Source organism: Lepidochelys kempii, chromosome 1 (genome assembly GCF_965140285.1).
Source record: "Lepidochelys kempii isolate rLepKem1 chromosome 1, rLepKem1.hap1, whole genome shotgun sequence".
In the NCBI taxonomy this organism is placed as follows: Eukaryota; Metazoa; Chordata; order Testudines; family Cheloniidae; genus Lepidochelys; species Lepidochelys kempii.
Genome location: NC_136380.1, coordinates 54196339 through 54218384, shown reverse-complemented (window position 1 = coordinate 54218384; position 22046 = coordinate 54196339). Strand labels below are relative to the sequence as shown.

Sequence of the window (22046 nt, the reverse complement as noted above, 5' to 3'; positions counted from 1 at the left end):
GCTCTACACTTATCAATACCTATCTTTCCTATATAATAAAGTAGGCTTTTTTTCTCAAAAATCAGGCTATTGTAGATCTGGCTGGTTTCACAAAAGCCAAGATCCAAACATTCAGGAAAGCATCCCCCTCCACCAGGGGTTTTCCTGAGTGAATGAATACACAGTGCTTCTCCCTCCTCTGTATTATACTGAAAACAGTCTTTTGTTTCCATTCACAGATAGGGCAAACTCCTATCTTGTAATGTTCCTCTTTCACCTCCAAGAGGTTTCGATCATTTATAGTTGTTTCTGATGGTTTTCAATTGATAATCTTGGGAGCGAGCAAGGCTAGGCACTTCATTGGCTAACTAGGGGTGCGGTGACAACTTTCCTTTGCCCAAATGGGCATCAGTGAGACACATTATCCCTGGTGAATATTTTTCACTCTAAGTCCATAAAGCATACCTGCAATATAAATACATAATTCCTTAAATATTGCCCATACTTCCACCTCATAATGGTTATGAATCTTGACAAGTTACAAGATTTCTGTAGATACCTTACATGTTACTCTTTATGGATAAATATCCTGTAAGACATGTTTGGTGTAGTGAGTTTTCCAGGTCTGAGCTGAGGGGAGTTTGCAAAGAACAGGAGACTCTTTGCCAAGGGGTTTCAGTGTCGCAGTTTCTGTCTCTGGGCTTACTCATAGCTGCCTCACTCTTGGCATCTGGACGCCTATCTCCCACCTAAGCCCCAGAGCAATTCATGAATTAGGGAAAGACAGGCATTTGGCCACCTAAGTCACATGCAGGGCCCAGTGTGGTAGGTGACCTCTGGCATGCTTACCAGATCGGATGCCATTCAAAATCAAGACAGAGGAGGAGGTGATGGTGCTGTTGCACACTGTATAACTTTTAGCCCAGTGGTTAGAGCACTCACCTGGGATATGGGAGACACAGGTTCAATTTCCCCTTCTACCTAAGGTAGAGAAAGGGGGATCTCCCACCTCTCAGGAGAGTGTTCTAATCACAGAGCTACGGGGTATTCTGCTGTGAGAGATCCCTCAATCCTATTGAAACTGTTCCCCCATGTACATAATGAAAGAGCAGTAGTGTGCCATTCGTGTAAACCAGGGGTCGGCAACCGACGGCACGCGTGCCAAAGACGGCACGCAAGCCGATCTTTAATGGCACGCTGCTGTCTACAGCAGCGTGCCATCAAAAATCCTGCCCAGCCCAGCCCGCTCTTCTCCGCCCCCCACTCTCTCCTTGCAAGGCAGGCAAGCTTCCCCCTCCCCCAGCCTCTTCCCCCAGCACGCAGGGATCCTGCCCCTCCTTCTCTCGCTCCCTGCGACTGATCAGCTGACGGCCCTTGCTACAGAGTGGGAGAGGGAAAAGTGGAGCCGCAGTCTGCTCCCTGCTCCGAGGACCTTGGGAAAGGGGGTGGAATCGGCATATCCGCTCCAGCCCCCTGCCATGAGCCGCTCAGGGCAGGGGTCTGGGAGCACCCCCACAACCCCAGCCCACACCCCCAACCCTCTGCCCTGACCCCTGAACCCTCCTCTCACACATCCAGCCCTCTTCCCTGACTCCTGCACCCCCCACACACCCCAGCCCCGTGCCCTGACCCCTGCACCCCCCACACACATACCCAGCCCCCTGCCCTGACCCCTGCACCCTCCTCACACACCCCTAAACCCCATGCCCTGACTCTTGCACCCCCCCACATACCCACCCCCATCTTGAACACCAAACGGGAGCTCCTGCACACGCACACGCACACACACCCCTCCTACCAAATGGGAGCTGCCCAGGTAAGCGCTCCACACCCAAACCTCCTGCCCCAACCCTGAGCCCCCTCCCTCATTCTAGCTCTTGGCCAGACCCTGCACCCCAACCCCCAGCCTGATCCTTCACCCCCAGCCCTGTGCTCAGCGCACTCCCACCCTCATCTCAGTGCAGAGAGAGCAAGAGAATGGCTAGAACCAGGGAGAAGGTAGGTACCCACTCTATGTGGACAGGGCCGGGACCCCAGACCGGCAGCGGGCTGAGCGGGGCCGGCAGCTGGGACCCTGGCTGGCAGGAACCGGCGGACGGAACCCCAGACTGGCAGCGGGCTGAGCGGCAGCGGGCTGAGCCGCTCAGCCCACTGCTGGTCTGGGGTCCCGGCCGCCGGCCCCGCTCAGCCCGCTGCCAGCTTAGGTGAATGGAACCCCAGGCCGCCAGTGGGCTGAGCAGGCTGGCGGTATAAGATCAGCATTTTAATTTAATTTTAAATGAAGCTTCTTAAACATTTTGAAAACCTTGTTTACATATGACAATAGTTTAGTTATATAATATATAGACTTATAGAGAGAGACCATCTAAAAAAACGTTAAAATGTATTACTGGCATGTAAAACCTTAAAGTGAATAAATGAAGACTCGGCACACCACTTCTGAAAGGTTTCCAACCCCTGGTGTAAACAATGCATGCTTTGCATGTCGCAGGGCCGGCTGTGCCCAGGGGGTGATTCTGTCCACCTCCCGAATGTACATGGATGATGCCATTTTGTATGCAAGTGTAGAATTGCATGCCTAATTTAAAATGTCACAGCACATTGAAAGAATGATTGGAGCAGGGGGACTGCATCCTGGATCTCCCACCTCAGTCATTTTCTCTCTGGCACCAATGATTGTTTCACAGTGGGTAAATACTTAAGTAGTCAAGAATGGGGGAAGGGAGAATATGAATGAATGATTCTGTAGTCCAATAGTTAGGGTACCCACCTGACAGGTGGGAGACCCCCGTTCAAATCCTTTTTCCTCCTCCAGCAGAGAGAGGGAAATTGAATCCAGGTTGAATCTCACATTCCTGGTGAATTGTTAATCCCTGGCTGCCAACTCCTTACTTAGTCTCACAAGAAACCCCTTAGTTACCTAAACGGCCTGACTCCAGGCATCAGGTTCCTATTCGTGGATCACTAAGCAGAGATAGGCATCTTTCTGCTGCCCAGACTTAGGTGCCTATCTCCAAGAGAGGGTCAGGGCTTAGCACACGCACCTCTTGTCAGCATCCCCCATTGGCTGGCTTAGGTGGCTTCCTGCCTAGCATACTGGGTTTTGTGGAGGCACCAATCTCACCTCATTCATTATATGGAGAGCCTAGGTACCTAACTTGACTTTGTGGATTGCAGTGCTGTTCTTGTAATTTTCTAGGTGCCGTGTCACTCAGGGTTGCAACACCGTAGTCCTTTCATGAATCCTACCCTTTGTGCCCATGCTTTGTTGAATTGTGATATGATTGCAGCTGTGCTGGTACAATTTAATCACAGGGGTGCTTATTTCTTTTCTGCTGGGTCATTTACTGTTACCAGCAAATGCAAAAGATCGTCCTTGTATGATCACACGCCATAGTTCAAGAAAGTAGTTTCATCCAGTTATACAGAATGCCTTACCCATTAAGCTTGCCTCTGAGTTGATTCCCCTACTTCCATGATCAGGCCATGTAATGCTATAATTGACTTATTTATACACTGAAATACTGTAGATTGGCTTGTTAATGGAGATGAAATGATCTTGTTTACGAGATGACTCAGAGAATCAGGCAATGTGTACAGACATTACAGGCTCATACAGTAAAACAAAACAGTGTAGAAAGATTTAAATTCAATCCGAGTACATTTTTATTGCAGTCTGAGTATCTTTCTGTTTTTGGAAAACATTAACGTTATTCCAGACCAAGTTGCTTCCTGATTTCTAATACTAACTAATGGGACCCTCTTACAGTTTTTCTACTTCAGGTTCTCAGAAGAGCATTGCTGTATACTCAGGGTGAAATCCTAGCCCTACCACAGTCCATGAGAATTTTGCCAGTGACTTCAGTGGCACCAAAATTTCACTCTCAAGCTAGGGCAATGATGGAGAAACTAGTAGGGGCCCTATTTCTACTGTTGCTCTAATTCAGTTATTCATTAAGTGCTTATGCTGTTAGGACTTTTCCATCAGGACGACATTTTTACTGCAGTTAATTTAGTTTATTGTAATGACTTCATAGTTATATATTGATTTAGTTTTATTTTCTTACTTCAAGAAACAGCAGGAATTGGACTACATAATAAGAATTTAATGTCAGCTTCTGGAAGATTGATTAGGATAGACTGAGTACAAGATGTCAGTTACAGTAACCATCACAGTACTCTAAAAAAGGTTAGTGGGTGTACATTTCCTTTATTCTGTCATTCATTACTCTCCTATTCCCCTTTTTATGTTCTTTGATGGGAAGCCCAGAAAAGGGTTTGTAAAGTCTTCAAATGGTGCTGCAGGAGGACTGTTTTCACTGACAGGGAGGTAAAGTTATGCAGATCAGTAATCTAGCGTTTCTGAAGAGCGTAAAAGAGAGATTTACTGAGACAGGATAGGATAGTGCATGTGTCTGCAATTTGCAGAGAAAATCCTGCATTGTGTTTGCAAAATCTGTTGTTTTCAATTGCTGAAGCATTTGTTTGGCAGCAAAATAAACATGACCTTTTATTTTCTTCATCCAGGGACAGGTCTTTCTAACCTGTTGCAGCAGAAGACATCAGAAGAACTCTTAAGACTGTGTATTTATCAGACTTCAGCTTCTAATTTCTCTGAGTACAATGCCAAGATCCACTCCTCATATGTCTCTTTTCTGTGGATTTCCTAAGGAGTTAGAAGTTTAGGGGGAAAGTTCTGAACTGGGAAACATGTCTGCAAATGAATCACCTCATCTAATGCAATGCTACAGTGCTAAAATGTTTTTGGTAAGTAGAAATTTAATACACTGGCACAGAGAATGTTTTTTAAGCTTCAAAGAGTAACCAACAATTTAAGTTAATAAATAATATCTAAAAACAGTAGATAGTGGTCCTTCAATGTCAGAGAAGGACCTGAGCTATGCATTTTTATATTATATTTTAGTTTAAAACTCAGTCCACATGATTCCTTTGATTTTGTACTTGCTTTCAACTGCAATCTTTCTATAACACGTTTACAGGTTAAGACAACTTTCTGCCACTTTCTGCACACTTTGTTTTGTCAAGGCTTTAAAAATATGTAAAGACTTCTAAATATAGCATGTATTAATCTCAGGTGCACCACTACTAACGTTAGGGTTCATGCCCTGGGTGTCCTGCTGTTGACACAACTGATGTGATTCCTGTGACCATCTCCAGAGCTCGCTGAGTGAACACAGATATTTTGGGAGCTTAGTGATGGACCTGGAGACTCCTCTTCTTTGTGGATCAGGAAGAAAGTGACCTTCCCTGCATGTAGTCAGACTGGATGGTCACATTGGTCACTTCTGGCTTTATAATCCATTAATCTAGTGGTCAGGGCTATGGGCTCAGGGGCCAATGACCAGGAATGAGGCTGGGTTGGAATGTCAGGAGGTCAGAATCGAGAGTCAGGATACCAGGAGGTCAGGATCAGAAGGCAGGAATGGGTAAACACCAGACTAGCAGTCCATGGCAGGGTAAGACCCAGTTTATACAGAAAACTTCCTGTTTCTTCCTCTGGCTTAAATAGGGGCTGTGACCCAATCAGGAATTTTTGGATCTCACCCAATCAGATGTAGGGACAAGTCTTCTGGCCCAGTTGGGGTTCGTGGACCCCAGTCACAGGTGCTGTCTGTGAGCTGCTGGGTGGAGAATTGGAATGTGATGACTCCCATGACACTTATGCACCCAGGTTTGAGACCAGCAGGGCCTGACATCACCCCCTCCCTCCAAGGAGTGCCCTCTGGGCCCTGTGGGTCGAGGCTTATTAGGGTGGTTCTTCTGGAAGGCTTATTGTATTAGAGCCGGTATATGAATGTATTTCTCTGGCTCCCACATATGCTCCTCAGGACCATAGCCTTCCCAGTCAATAAGGTGTAAAAGTTTATCCTGCTGGCATTTAGAAGCCAAGATCTCATGCATGACATATTCCTTGTGGCCTTATACACACACTGTCAGGGGAGACATTTGGGTCCTGTGTGGAAATGAGTTCTTAGTATAGGGTTTCAGGAGGGATATGTGGAATACCGGGTGAATCTTGAGAGATCGGGATAGGTGTAGTTCAATGGTGACCTGATTAACTTGTCCAACTTATGCAAGGGGTCTGTTCACGCAGAGGTGCTCTTTTGAGAGCCATACTTTTTGGACCACTGAATAGGTGGGACCTGGTTGATGATGTTAGTCTGCATGTCACTTGTAGTTAGCTTTGATGAATTTTCTGCACTGAGTTTGAAGTGATGGAGTTAGGAGAGGTCATAGGTAGTTGTGGGTAGAATTCGGGTGGAACCCATAGTTGGCAGAGAAGGTTTTTTTTTTCCCCGTGAATGTGTGATCTACGTTATTGTACACAAATTCCACGTAGGGTGGTAGTGCGGAGCAATCATCTTGATGGTGTTTAATATAACATTGTAGGTATTGCTCTAAAATCTGATTGACCCTTTCCATCTGGCCATTGGACTGAGGATGGTAGGTGGAGGAGTGGTGAGGCTGGACCCTCAGAAAATGTAGGGCCTCACGCCAAACTTGAGCTGTAAATTGTGACTCTGGGTGTCTCTTTGGTAGAAGGTAACCTGGTGTAGGGCACAAAATAGACCACTGTGGTCTTCCACTGTCAAGATCGTCATGAACCTGTTGGACTCAGAGAGCTCCACAATGAACTCCAATGCCATAGTGGCCCAGGGTTGGGATGGAGTGTCTAGAGGTCAGAGTATACTGCAGGATTTGTGGCATGGCATGTTGGATCAAGCCACACCACAGGATGGTATGACGGCCCATATTCAGGGGCTCATTCGAGGCCACCAGAAAAGACAAGGTATCAATTGCTGAGTTTCAAAGCAACCCACGTGTCCTGGCAACTGGAGTCATGTCATAGCTGTAAGGCTGTCACTCTAGCCTGACCTGGAGGAACATAAATGCCATTATTCATGGATGTGACCCCCTCCCACGTATAATGTCATTCCCTTTTGATAGCAGCTAGTTCGCTAGACAGAATTTCCGAGTCAGAGTCAGAACAAATCAGTGCAACTAGGTCCTAGCAAGGAGCAGCATTCAGGCAGTTGTGGGGCTTGAGGATGTGGGCCAGTTCCCAGCTAGGTCCATGTGGTTCAGTATCAAAGCTCTTGGACAAGGCGTCAGCCATGCTGTTTCTGGTTCTGGGGCAACATGTGATAGTGAAGCTGAACTACGAAAAGAATAGAGCCCACCAGAGCTGCCGGTGGTTTAATGTCTTTGCTGTGAGCAGATATTCCAGGTTTCTGTGTTCAGCATATAGTTGGACTAAATAGAATCATAGACTTTAAGGTCAGAAGGCACAATTATGATCGTCTAGTCTGACCTCCTGCACAACGCAGGACATGGAATCTCACCCACCAACTCCTGTAACAAACCCCTAACTTATGTCTGAGCTATTGAAGTCCTCAAATTGTGGTTTAAAGACTTCAAGGTGCAGAGAATCCTCCAGCAAGTGACCCGTGCTCCATGCTGCAGAGGAAGGCGAAAATCCCCAGGGCCTCTGCGAATCTGCCCTGGGGGAAAATTCCTTCCCGACCCCAAATATGGTGATCAGCTAAACACTGAGCATGTGGGCAAGACTCACCAGCCAGACACCCAGGAAAGAATTCTTTGTAGTAACTCAGTACCCACCCCATCTAACATCCCATCACAGGCCATTGGGCAGATCTACCACTAGTAGTCGAAGATCAATTAATTACCAAAATTAGGCTATCCCATTGTTAGCCGACGGCCAAGGATGTTTGGTGAGGTGCCAGCTATGCCCGTTTATACCATCCGTGACTTTAACCGCTAGGACGCACTGTCCCTTCGCGGCGGGCAGCCCGGGCTAGGCTGACGGATGCCCCAAGGTCCTAACCACCCGTGACTTTAACTGCTAGAGCTCAGAGCTCCTTCGCAGCCGGCAGTCAATACTGACTGACAGGTGCCCCAATGGCAGCACTAAGAGCCTCTCCACACCCGTGACTTTAACTGCTAGAGCTCAGAGCTCCTTCGCAGCTGGCAGCCAGGATTGACTGACAGGTGCCCCAAGAGTTTGCCCCGTGGAGGCGGCACAACTCAACGCTAGGCTCTTAGTACTCTCACCTAATGGCCAGGCTTTAGAGCCAAAACGGCTGAGGTTCTTTAATTGTGTTGGCTGCTTTACAGTAAACCAGAGAAAACAAGTCAGGCTTATGCATAAATGGTTACCAAAATTTATTAAGCTAGATTCTAATCATGTGGTTACAAAATTGCTAGTGCCTACTTATTTAAATGTAGAGATGTTACACACACAAACAAGTTACAAAACTGAAGCCACAATCCCAAAGAAAGAAAACAAAGTATAGAGCTCTATTTCAAAATATGTGTACACTAAAGATAGGAGATCAGGTGTGGGTGCTTCTTACCCTCCTTGCATCTCTCGATTCCAGCGGTGCCAATCCAGGATCGGTCACTCAATTCCGCGGAAAGACGAATAAGGGACAAGGCGTAGGGACCCTCTTAGCTGCAGAAGCCTTGGGAGGCTGTCACTTATCTGACCAGCAGATAGATAGTGAAAAGCACTCCAAAAATCATGGTGCTGTAGGTCCCCTACTTATACCTCTGTACTCCTTTATTCTCTTTCTCCTTTCTTATGCCAAATTGAGGCTGGTCTGTCGGGGTGACGCCAGCTTTCGCAAGAGTAGTTTACACTTGCAAAGGAGAGAAACAATAAGTGTCGACTACTGGACATTTCTTTTATCAGGGTAAATATTTTCCCAACTAGGATGTTGGTGTGTGTGCATCACGCTATTTAGTTGGGGCTAAGAGCCATGTCTGTCACAGGGCCTCTGCCTGCTGTGAGCTTAATAGTTGTATCTGTTCCCAGAGGCACATTGTAGCAGCACACCTGTGCTTTCACAGCTTCAAAGGCTGTGCTGGAATATATGTTAAGTGCCCTGTTCCTGCTTCCTCCTGTGTTTCCAGCAATGCTGGTCTGAGGGGGGGGGGGCTGGCTGTCTGGCTACACCCATCATATCATCTCCTCCATAAATTTACCAAGCTTTGTCTTGAAGCCAGATATGTCTTTTGACTCCACTGCTTCCCTTGGTGAGCCCCTTCTTAATAATGTCACCACTCCTCAAAGGCTGTCTTAATGGCTAGGAGCTCCTTACCCAGGATCTCATAGTTCTCTTTGGTGCGGGTAAGCTGCTGCAAATAATAGGCACATGGGTGTAGTATTTGTTTGGGTCCGTGTTGCTGGGAGTATGGCCCTGATTGCCACACTAGAGGCAACGGCTTTTACTAGAAAGGCTCATGTGGCACTAGACAGAAAACAATAATTAGGCTAATCCATTTCCAAAAAGCTGGAAAAGAGGGATAGTTTTGGGGTTAGGCCCTGGACTGGGATTCAGGAGTTCTGGATTAAATTCCTGCGTCTGGCACAGACTTTCCATATGATCCTGGGCAAATCATTTAATCTCACCGGTATAGTGGGAATGACACTTCCTTTCTCCCACTCTTGTCTGGGTAGGCTGGTAAGTTCTTTGCACCATATATCAGTACAGGGCCAAGTACAATGAGGCCTTGGTCTTGGTTGTGGTCTCTGGGCATCAACTTAAAAATTTAAAGCTTCTTGACATGAGAATGTATAAAATTTCCTTTGTTGGGCAATGTATCTTCATTTTTACAGGATCACCTCTCCTTTGTTGTCTGTGTCCCTACTGCCTTAAATTAAGAGACATGAGAGCTATAGATTGGCAGACTACCACCACTGTGTAATTTGCTGGGACACTGTTAAGTAGTTACAGTCCAAAACTTGTTTTGTTAAATTTTATAGACAAAACCTTAAGTGTCAGTGAAAATTCTTGACTTCATGATAAATTAGCTTAAACATTTTTGCCATGAAATAGAAGGTTGAATTATAGTAATGCATTTAAGGAACATTCTCATCCTGTGTAAATTAGGGAATATAATAGTCATGTAAATTACAGTCAAAATGATGTTCTGTGTATTGTAGTAGACATAATGTTTACTTCTGGGGGAATTCTGGGGGAATCACTGCGTGTGCCCAGAATTCATTTTCCCTGCAGATTTCTTTGCTTCCCCACAGAAAAATGGGGAAGCAAAGCAATCGGTGGGGGACGTGCACCCCTTCCCCAGCAGTCCAGGCGTGTCTGTTCGAGTGCTCGCAGCACCTGGGGGAGATGAGTGTGGGGAAATGTCATTTACCACAGGGGAAACAGAGCTGCACATGCAACAAGAGAGGCTCTGTCCCTCTTGCTCGCGATTATGGCGCACCGGATGTGGAGCGGTAGAGCTTCAGTGTTTGGAGGTAAGCATGAGGCAGGCTCTGTCCCTGCAAGCAGAGCAGAAAACGTAGCAGCCTGCCTGCTTAATTGTTCCTATTGTTGTAAGCTGATTGTTCCCATTCTTAGTGAATTCCCCCAGGAGCATTAAAAGGTCTAAAAGTTGTAGGGCTCCTTTACATTGCCAGAGTGGTGTAAAGGAGCCTTATTGTAAAGTACAGTAAGGGAATCCTCAGCTAGGATGATCTATGTGCTTTCTTGTGTTTTTCCTGTGCCAGAGAGGCACAATGGGGTTAGATTACAGCTCAGGATTTATTTTACTTACCCATTAAAAAAAAGAATTTGAGGGCAAATAAAATGTTTATCGAGCAGTCAATTAAATGTCAGGACAGTCAGAACAAAGCACTTCCAAAAGTAGCCAGTCAGGATTATAACTGGAATGCAGGGTATTGGTTAGCAAGTATTTGTAACTTTCAGAGTAACAGCCGTGTTAGTCTGTATTTGCAAAAAGAAAAGGAGTACTTGTGGCATCTTATAGATTAACCAATTTATTTGAGCATAAGCTTTCGTGAGGTACAGCTCACTTCATCGGATGCACTGAGCTGTAGCTCACGAAAGCTTATGCTCAAATAAGTTGGTTAGTCTCTAAGGTGCCACAAGTACTCCTTTTCTGTTTGTAACTTAACTTTCATGTGTTTAAGAAATGATGAATAGTTATTGTGATTTTTTTTGTATTGTTGTTTAAATAAATTACCAAAATAATTGAAACTGGCGTGCTTTATTTGAGAAAATATGCAGATATGTGATGTTCCCCTGGTGTTATCTGGACCGGTGATCTGCTAGGTCACTCTAATCCTCGACTCTGGGAGACAGCCTTACCCTGCTCTGCTGTGAGAACCTCCAGTCCTGGGCTGTTGACGCACAGCCTTTGGCATGTAAGCTGCTCCCAGTTACGGGAGTGAGCACTTTTGGCCAGCCACTGCTTGAATTGTGCAACCGAATTACACTAGCCAATATTTCCGGTCCTAGACAGAACCCCAGGAACCTCCATCTTGCAGTGTCCAGTTATGCCCACTGGACGCTGCAAGCTTATAGGAGTTCATCAGTTTTGCAGTATTTCCATTTTTGGGCCCAGATTTTTCATTTTTTTTGGTGCAGAATTTCCTGAGGCGTAAATGTTATATTGATCTTACCTGTGCACTGTTCATTTTTCTTTCTTGATTGAATAGAATTAATTGCTGCTGTTCTTTATGCTCTGAATTATCGTGATACAAAGGAACAACACTGTGTATGTGCAACACTTCTATTCATACCCATAAATCATGTCATTTGTAGGAGAAGGAGTAGTAAGACATATCTTAGAATTTTACACGTTAATGTATACTATAGTTCATTTGAAGCATTTATAAAACAAAAATTATGACCTAGAGGATATATTTTTAGCTGAGTGAAGAGATTTGTTATTTTTTCTTAATTATACAGGTAGTTTATGTACACTCCAATATGTGTATATATGTTGTTAAAATATCTGCTTGTCTCAATAGAATGTTTGCTGTAACTAAGGAAAGCAAAAAAGAGTCACAGAAGATTCTTGAACTCATTAATAAAATTGGGATGATTAACCAGAGGGCAGTAGGAAGGCGAAGAGAAGATGCAATCTGAAGAGCTAGATAGAAATTGTGTATGGTAGGGCAGTTTTCTACTTTTGTTAAATGGTTCTCTAAACTATCAGGGTTTAGACACTTGTGATTTTTATAACAGAATAGATATTGCCCAGAGGTTACTTAGGAAAATTCTTCTTAATCTCATAAACCATATGTTAGCATTACATATATAAACAGAATCTTCAAGACAGTACTACTGCATGAGACTAGAGGAAGGAATCCTGGTCCCAGTGAAGTCAATGGAAGTTTTGCAGTTGACTGCAGTAGAGCCAGGATTTCACCCTTGGTATTTAGGAGGCTGTAAAATTTGGAACATTCTCTAACTATGAAGCAACATTCGAGAATATTTCTTTGAAGCTTGGTCTGAAGTTCTTCAGAGAAAGGTGTATATGCAGCATGGTTAAAAAGACAGAATTGTCTCACCAAAAAGATATTGTTCATCCTCAATTTTCTCCTTGAACTGTAGATCTGATTAACAAATGGGATGTAATTTTCATTTTTGGACAAAGAGGAAATGAATAAGTCCTGAAAAAGCAAGGTACCAGATAACAGAGACTATGCAATGTCATTTAAAGACATTGGGCTACGTTACCTTGTTTCGCATAACTACAATAATTTAGGTGGAACTGCAAGTCTGACTCAACAAATTCTGCGCACAAACTTTTTCACAGCAGACTAACTCAGCCCTGGCAATCCAGGGGAGAAATTGAGCCGTGAATGGGGAGGTGGGTATGGAGGCAGCAGGACCAGGGCACTAGGGAACGCAGCGGGGGCCAGATGTGATGGTAGGGATGATGAGCTTGGGGAACGGAGGCCAAAGCCCTGTGGCTGGAGCCTGCCACCTGCCACTTCAGGGCTGAAGCCTGACCCCACTGCCTCTGGGAAGGGGGAGAACTCACTGGCTGCCTACTCCTCCAGCTGTTGTGTCTCCAGAGAGGGGCCATTGCTTTGCCCCGCCCCCACCAATAACCGCCCAGAAGGCTGTGGCCGCAAGGAAAGCCGCTGGTGGCCGCATGTAGCCACCGTGGCTGCATTTGAGAAACGCTGCTCTAGATGCCCCAATTTGTAGATTTACAATACGGTTTTCCTGTTTTATATGTCACCTGTCACCTTTTTCAATCAATCCATGGAAACACAAACTGTCTACATGAGGGAAAGAGTGAAACTGCTATACTCAATATTGCCAGATACACAAAGTAAACAAAATGGAGAAAAACTGAGAATTTCTGTTCTGTGATTATGTTCATTTTATAGTAATCTCTGGCGTTGCTTGTAAAAAGAATCAGACAGAGATGTGATCTTTAAGTTAACGTTGTTCCTATCAATGCATTCTCATTGTAGCTACGTTGCTCACAGCTACTGCACCCCTAACAAGATAGAGAGGGTGAGGCTCAAGCAAGAGAAGCTGCATTCACAGTTACTGAAGTGCATACATGTGTTCTTCAGGGCAACACATTCACCTGTACTTTGCCACAGCCTTAATCTCATTGAAATGACTGCAGGGCGGTTGGGGCAGGCAGGGGGGGGGGCCCAGAGTGAGAGCAGCTGGCTTCAGTAGTGTTACTGAGCATGCTTAGTATAAGCCAGGCACCATATCTGGGGAGGCACGTGATCCTGCATGTCTGTCCCTCTGCATCTCCTCTGCACTGGGGGATGGAAGGAAGGAGGACGAGAAGCATAAGGAGCTGAAGCATTTCTACCACTGAGAATAGTCGTTTTCCTCAGCATGTTTGCATAGATTTGTTAGGCAGATGTCGCTTGAATCCCTCCCATCCTACCAGGATAATGAATAGGTGAACTGAGTAAGGGTTTATGCGATTGGGCCCTTTTATTTTATCTCCAATTAAGAGTATTTTAAATCTGATTTAGTTGTAAAAAAAGGAAAAAGAGGGAGCACAATCTCTCCTGAAGCTGTTTGGTACTGGGGGTGGGATTTGTACACTTTGCAGATTAATCCTCATGGTGTGTTGTCCCCATTGTATGGACCAGACCAGAAGCTCAAAATAAATTTGCATTCGAACAGCCCTTATGCAATCAGAAATGCATGAATGGAATTTTAGAGGATTAAACAGTATGTGTTAATGTAATGAGAACAGCATTAAGCAGTTTTGTTTTTTTTTTAAAAATAGGCATCTATGTCACCTCTCAAACATTACTTCACCATACTCTAGTGGAGACACTGACCGTGAGATCACACACAACACTCGTATACCATGCAGCAGGTGCAGTGAAATCACTCCTAATCTTCAGCACTTCAGTACAGGTCAGATGTGATATCTCTACTGCCTCAGGATAATGAAGAGCCTCAAGCCAGACAGTAATACCAGCCGACAAATGTAAGAATATTGATAGTAACCCAATGAAGAGTATGAGAGAGTTACAGCTACTTTTCTTCCTATAGCCTATAATGAGGGTTGATAGAAAGGAGTGAGAGAGAGGTGCAGGAGGGGGAAATTCATTTAGTTAATTTTCAAGCTAGCAAACATTTGATAGAAGGAGGGAAAGATAGGCTAAATATAGACTTCACTAAGTTGGGAGAGATGCTTCCCTAGATATTTTTTAGTTTTGAGTCACATATGGTAGTAAATTCAGTTTTAAAAAAAATCAAATTACTGTGCTTCGTAAGCTGTGCTGTTCAGATTTGCAAATTGTTGGGGGTTTTTTGTGGTGGGAGGGGAACTAATTTTTGAAGCCTGCTTTTGGCAACAGTTCAGTTTTGCAATGCATATTCAATAGCCATATCTTTAGCTATGCCTATGCTTGTTACAATGTTCTCCCCCACCCCACCCCTTTTAATGCTTGGTTGATCAAAGCAGGAAATAAATTGTAAATCTGGTTCCCAAGTGAGATCAAAGCATACAGTAACGGTATAGCTCTGTCCTGTCTTCTAATATGTCTGGATTCATTGTCTAACAGGGAGGGTGAGATGCCTCTACTGGAGTACAGTGGAAAAGCCGGATTTCTTTTTTGTATGGTATACCCAATTAAAATGGTTGTGAACACATTTGCAAGAACTCCAAGAATTCCTCTAAGTTACAATATAGGCAACCACATATACACACTTCTCAACCATATAGAAAGTAAGGCATACACCAGACAAAGCCCCCATGACTTTGTTGCGATGTCCTGATTATAAGAATTACATTCATCCAGTCAGGAAACAGAAAGGGCATCATGTGTCTTATGTGGCCAACTAACTAATGTAACTTGAATTTAGAGTATAAAATATTAAATACTGGTTATACCCTGCACACACTTGATCCATAAGATTAAATAAGTTTTCAAAATAAATCTGAGTTAAATCAAATAATGAACAAATGAGAGGGACATCACAATCTGCATGCAGACATTCTGTGAACTGAAAAGTCTAAAATTTTTGAGTAAATTATTTGCTCACTATTATCATCGACCATTACATGTACATTTTCAAGTTGATTCCAAGTATCTCCATCAGTAATATGTTTTGTACTGTTTTCTTCAAGAATATTAGCATTGTGTTGTACGGAAGTGTAGAACTTACATATTTCAGTAAAAGAACCTTTCACTATAACAGAAAAGTACTGAAATACAATAGACTGAGTAGGGCTGAAATGTAAGATCTCTAATGGACTTCGCTAAATGTAAGAATCTGATTCTTCATTCCGGTAGAACAGTTATGTCAATGTGACTTCAGTGGAGCAGAGAGTCAGACCCTAGGGCTTTGTCTACACTAGCATTTCTGTCAGTCAAACTTGTCAGTCAGGGGTGTGAAAAAAAACACACCCCTGTCTGAAGTGCTGGTGTGGACATCGCCGTGTTGGCAGGAGATGCTTTCCCACCAACATAACTACCACTGCTCATTGGGGGGGCTTTAATCATGTTGGTGGGAGAACACTTTCCTTCCAGCATAGAGCGGCTACACAGGAGACCTTACAGCAGTGCAGCTGCAGCAGGACAGCTGTGCTGTTGTAAGGTCTATAGTGTAGACAAAGCTTACATCTCCATATATTTTAATGAGGTCATATTTTCAAAAGGGCCTAAATCACCAGGGTGCTTTTGAAAACTGTCCCCCACTATCCCATTATTCCTATGAGTTTTTAAACTAAGAATATATTAATAGACTAGATGATATTTAAGAGTTGCTTTAAAGACTTTTGTGAGGGGTGTGGGATAGAGACAGCTGTGTATTCTAAACAGCATGACAGCTGAGAATTGTTCCCTGAGACAGAGCAGTGGACAGGGTTGTTAAAAATTGTCTTCCCCTTTTAAATAATAACATTCTTATTTTAAAAATACAAAAGTATAATTAGACAGGCCAAAAAAGAATTAAAAAAGCAACTAGCCAAAGACTCAAAAAGTAATAGCAAATTAATTTTTAAATACATCAGAGGCAGGAAGCCTGCTAAACAATCAACCAGGCCACTGCACAACCTATGTGCTAAAGGGGCACTCAAGAAAGATAAGGCCATTGCGGAGAAACATGATTTTTCTGCAACAGTCTTCACAGCAGAGGATGTGACAGAGATTCCCACACCTGAGCCATTCTTTTTAGGTGACAAAATCTGAGGAACTGTCCCACATTGAGGAACAAATTGGTAAATTATACATTAATAAGTCACCAGGACCAGATGGTATTCACCCAAGAGTTCTGAAGGAACTCAAATATGAAATTGCAGAACTACTAACTGTAGTATGTAACTTATTATATAAATCAGCTTTTGTACCAGATGACTGGAGGATAGCTAATGTGACGCCAATTTTTAAAAAAGGCTCCATAGGCAATCCTGACAATTATAGGCCGATAAGCCTAACTTCAGTCAGTCCTAGGCAAATTGGTTGAAACGGTCCTAAAGAACAGAATGATCAGACACACAGATGAACGCGATTTGTTGGGGAAGAGTCAACATGGCTTTTGTAAAGGGAAATCATGCCTCACCAATCGATTAGAATTCTTTGAGGGAGGTCAGACATGTGGACAAGGGTGATCTAGTGCATATAGTGTACTAAGACTTTTAGAAAGCCTTTGACAAGGTCCCTCACCAAAGGCTCTAAAGCAAAGTAAGCTGCCATGGAATAAGAGGGAAAGTCCTCTCATGGATCAGTAACTGGTTAAAAAATAGGAAACAAAGGATAGGAATAAATGGTCAGTTTTCAGACTGGAGAGAGGTAAATAATGGTGTCACCCAGAGGTCTGTACTGGAACCAGTGCTGTTCAACATATTTATACATGATCTGGAAAAGGGTAAACAGTGGGGTGACAAAATTTGCAGATGATACAAAAGGATTCAAGATAGTTAAGTTCAAAGCAGACTGCAAAGAGTTACAAAGAGATCTCACAAAATGTGACTGGGCAACAAAATGGCAGATGAAATTCGATGTTGATAAATGCAAAGTAATTCACATTGGAAAACATAATCCCAGCTATAATTACAAAATTATGAGCTCTAAATTAGCTGTTACCGATCAAGAAAGAGATCTTGGAATCACTGTGGATAGTTCTCTGAATACATCCACTCAGCGTGCAGTGGCAGTCAAAAAGCTAACAGAATGTCAGGAACCATTAGGAAAGGGATAGCTAATGTGACAGATTTCAGAGTAACAGCCGTGTTAGTCTGTATTCACAAAAAGAAAAGGAGTACTTGTGGCACCTTAGAGACTAACCAATGTATTTGAGCATAAGTTTTCATGAGCTACAGCTCACTTCATCGTGACAGAGAATGTCATAATGCCTCTGTATAAATCCATGATAGATGCCCAAATCTTGAATATTGCTTGCAGATTGGTTGTCCTAGTTCAAAAACGATATATTGCAATGGGAAAGGTACAGAGAAGGGCAACAAAAATGATTAGGGGTATGGAACAGCTTCCATATGAGGGGAGATTAATAAGACTGGGACTTTTCAGTTTGGAAAAGAGATGACTAATGGGAGATATGATAGAGGCCTATACAATCATGACTGGTGTGGTGGAAGTGAATAAGGAAGTGTTATTTACTCCTTCAAATAACACAAGAACCAGGGGATTACCTAATGAAATTAATAGCAAACACACAAAAGGAAGTACTTCTTCACACAAAGCACAGTCAACTTGTGGAACTCATTGCCAGGGGAAGTTGTGAAGGTCAAAACTATAACAGGGTTCAAAAAAGAACTAGATAAGTTCATGGAGGCTAGGTCCATCTATGGCTATTAGACAAGAAGGGCAAGGATGCAACCCCATGCTCTGAGTGTCCCTAGCCTCTGTTTGCCAGAAGCTGGGAGTGGATGACAGGGGATGGATCACTTCATGATTGCCTGTTCTGTTCATTCCCTCTGAAGCACCTGGCATTGGCCATTGTCAGAAGACAGGATACTGGGCCAGATGAACCATTGCGCTGACTCAGTATAGCCATTCTTATATTCTTAATTTTTTAGTAATTAATAATTTAGTACATTATCTTGCCATTCAGAAGACCCAATCAGGACCAGAGCCTCATTCTGCTAGACACTGTATGAAAACATACAAAGACCTGGGGCCAAGTTTGTAAAGATATTTGGGCACCTGAGATGGTGTTTCCTCTCCATTCATAACATCTCCTGCTGGTCACTCTGGGGATTAGCTCAGTCTCTCAGCTGTCTCTCTACCCATCTTCTTAATGTATGTGGCCTCTCTTGCTCTTGCCACTTCTGGTCCATGGCTTGGCCCTCCAGCCAGGTCACTAAGTCCCTCCTCTTCAGGGGATATCAGTCTTTCCATACCAGCTGTCACCTCCAGCATCCTAACCCACTACCCAGTGGCTGGTAAGGGAACCTAGGCCCACCCTCTACACTAGGTTCCAGCCCAGGGACCCTATAACACACAGCGAAGGCCTGCACTGCCTTTGACCTTGCTGCTGTTTCCCTGGGATTTTTCCTTTCCTACCTACCTGACTCCCCTCCTTTCTGGGTTCACCAGCTTTTCCACTCCCTCCTCTCAGGGAGTCTGTACAACCTGCCTTCCTACAATCTCAGACACACCTCCTACTTTCCAGGGATTGCCTGCTCTTTCCTAGCAGCCATCCCTTACCCTGTAGCCAAATATCTGACTTTCTACAGGCCAAACCTGTTCTGGCCCAGGTGAGTCTGGTCCTCTTCAATTAACTTCCTGGCTTGCAGCCTAATTAGTAGCTTGGGGCCATCTGGCCCCACCCAGCTCTTGCTGGGCCAGTGTGGGGTGCACACAGTGGTGAGCTGGAGCCGGTTTGCGTGAACTGGTTGTTGAATTTTGAAGCCAGTTTAGAACCGGTTGTTAAAGGGGTGGGCAAACTCTGGCCCGTGGGCCACATGCGGCCCGCAGGACCATCCTGTCTGTCCCACCTGAGCTCTCGGCTGGGGAGGCTCCCCTGTGAATTTTTACTCACCAGGCGGCACTACGAGCCTTCATCGGCACTTTGGCAGCGGGTTCTTCAGTGCCGCCGAAGACCCGGAGCGACTGAAGGACGTGCTGCCGAAGCGCTGCTGAAGACCTGGAGCAACTGAAGGAACCGGTTCTTCAGCTTCTGGCAGCTCATCACTGGGTGCATACTCCCTCATCATGTCTAAGGATGTGAATGGGTGGCTAGGCACTTTTGAAAATCCTGGTAGGCACCTATCTTCATCTTTTAGGCACCTACATACCTTTAAAAATCTGGTTCTTTGTCCTTGCTTCAAAACATTTATTATTTAATGTTGAGTATATATTTTAAAGGGAAGGGTAGACTGTGCTTATTTTGGAAAATGTGCAACATTTTGGAAGAGAGATTGAACATCCTGTGCAGCAATTTACTATGTTCCTGTGCTTATGGACTATGTGCATTTGTTTTGATCTCACCACATGCCTCTGCTTACTAATATAACAGCTTGTTCATGAAACACATTACAGTGTAAATGCTAATGTTCTGAAGGAGAAATGATTTAGATGGAAAACTTTACACTATTGTATGTTACTCTAAATTATTTCATTTCCTCTACAGAGGGGCCAAACTCCATTTCTAATTTGAATTTACCCTTTCATTTTTGTGTCTGATTAGATGAGTGATCAGAAAAATTTCATTTTTTTCCTTCCATTCTCGTTCTGTTTTCTGTGCAGTTGAAATATGATTCTACAGCTAGAGAGATTTGGTAACTGCTCCTCGTAATTGTGACCTAAAGCAAATCTAGAGCCAAACATGGCATAGCTAACAGTACCATCCTGTTCACTGAGGAGTAGATTGTGCATCCTTTCCTTAAGCTGGTAGTGGGGTTTCCAACATTAGTAAGTGCTCACTGAGGAGAGTAAGGGCTGTACAAGCTAGCTCCAAACTAAGTAGCAGTTTATAGTATTGTTATTCAGAAAGTTCCTTGGCCATTTTGACATTGGAAAGGAGTATATAAAGTGGATATAGCCTAGTTAAACATTTGTAAGTGTTATGTATTCATAGGCATTAAAATTACTCCCTCTTGTGCTTGTGCCTGATCTTATTCCATTCATTGTGAGTTTCCCCTGGAGACAACACCCTGATGTACAATGAATGGACACTAAATCCTTCGGCCAGTTTTCACATCTTGTTCAGAGTAATTCAGTTCATAACCTATATGCCAACTTTTTTTCCCTTCCATATTAGGAGCCGAGATTAAATGTCCAGAGAGAATGAAATTCCCCAGTTCTACTTGGGATTCCCAAACATGCCTACATGTAAGTGGACAGGGCTGTGTGTTTAACTACTATAAAATTTATCCAATGATATTACTCCAACTACAGGGCAAAAACATGTATTTCTTCTTGTAAGCAAGGATCTTTAGCTGGAAATTTTGGGAAAGGGATTAATTTTATGTGGACATGATTTTAATTCTAACCTTTTTGGATTAAACCAAAACATATGAATCACCCTGAGGATATTTTTAGTACATTTTAATCAAACATAGTATGTGCCTTTTGATATGAATTTTAATGAAACATGCTGTATTATGGATTCTTCACATCACTACAAACTGTTTTCTGCATGGTAACTTCTCTGATAGCCAGAAGAGCTGACCATCTATATAAACCATGCCACTAGCAAAGGAAAACATTGGGTCAGGGGATATAACAAAGAAATATTTACCTACTGAATTAAGTGTAGACTACACATAACAAAGGGGGTGGGGGAGGGAAGCAGATTTGTGCTAATTGGACCTAATTCCTTCCAACCACTCATTTCCCAAAGCAAGCCTCATCTACAATGCAGTGCCACAGTCCATTGTAGTGAATATTCATTTAAATATACAGACTAGTTAAATCAACTATCTGCATAACAAGATTGTGGCTTTAGTCTGACTGTTCTAGTATGTTCTGTTTACAGATAGTTCAACTGGAAAAGCAATTGATTACATGCATCTTGTCTGATAAAATGAGACTTTGGCAACCTGAACTTTGGGTCTTGCGTAGCTGTATATATCGGTTATGAACAGACACAACCAAAACAAAGTGCAGGACAATGGCTCAAGGGTGGGGAAAAGGATATAGCATAATGATGCAAAATTTTAAAAAGTTGAATGCCTTAAGATGCAATTTGGCTTTTTTTTTTTTACTCGACTTGAGTGGTAAAGATTTAACAAGAGGAACTGGATTTCCATTCTGTCATCTCAGACATCCAGTTGTATCCTCCCCCTCAACTAGAGGCTGGCTTCACTGGCAGATATCCTGAGGACTCACTGAGCTTGGCAGGATAGTGATGCAATTTTTGAATTGTTAGAGAACAGTACCATGTGGGTTAGGCACACATATGGTTTCCTTCAAATCATGCATTTCTCACAAATAGAAGACTGGTATCTAAAAGTACCCAGGACTCACACTGTAGAGGGCTTTATAGACTGAAACTAACATCTTAATTTACAACTAGAAACTGGTAGTCAGTGCAGACTATGGAGCACAAATGTTATATGCTCCCTGTTTGAAAATGGGGACCCACATCTTGTGCTGCCTAAAACTTCAAAATGGTCTTTGGATGTAGCCTAAAGTAGAACCCATCATGGTAAGCCAAGCTGGAGGTGAGAAAGGCATAGCTAAGGTGACCATGTATCCCGAAGGGAAAATGGGACACCACATAAGGCTGGCCTGAGTCATTCGCCCAAGCCCCTCACCTCCCCTCTGCAGGGCTAGCATCGCTGCTCGCCCGAGCCCTGCCTGTCCC

At 43.7% G+C, this 22046-nt stretch overlaps 1 long non-coding RNA gene across 1 annotated transcript; it reads left to right on the top strand.

Moving 5' to 3' along the window:
* Positions 1-1414: 1414 nt before the first annotated feature.
* Positions 1415-21274, top strand: LOC140910739 (uncharacterized). The gene is made up of 5 exons (XR_012158712.1): positions 1415-1977; positions 4053-4168; positions 4507-4746; positions 20499-20569; positions 21216-21274. It is a non-coding gene; the product is annotated as an uncharacterized LOC140910739 (long non-coding RNA).
* Positions 21275-22046: the final 772 nt, after the last annotated feature.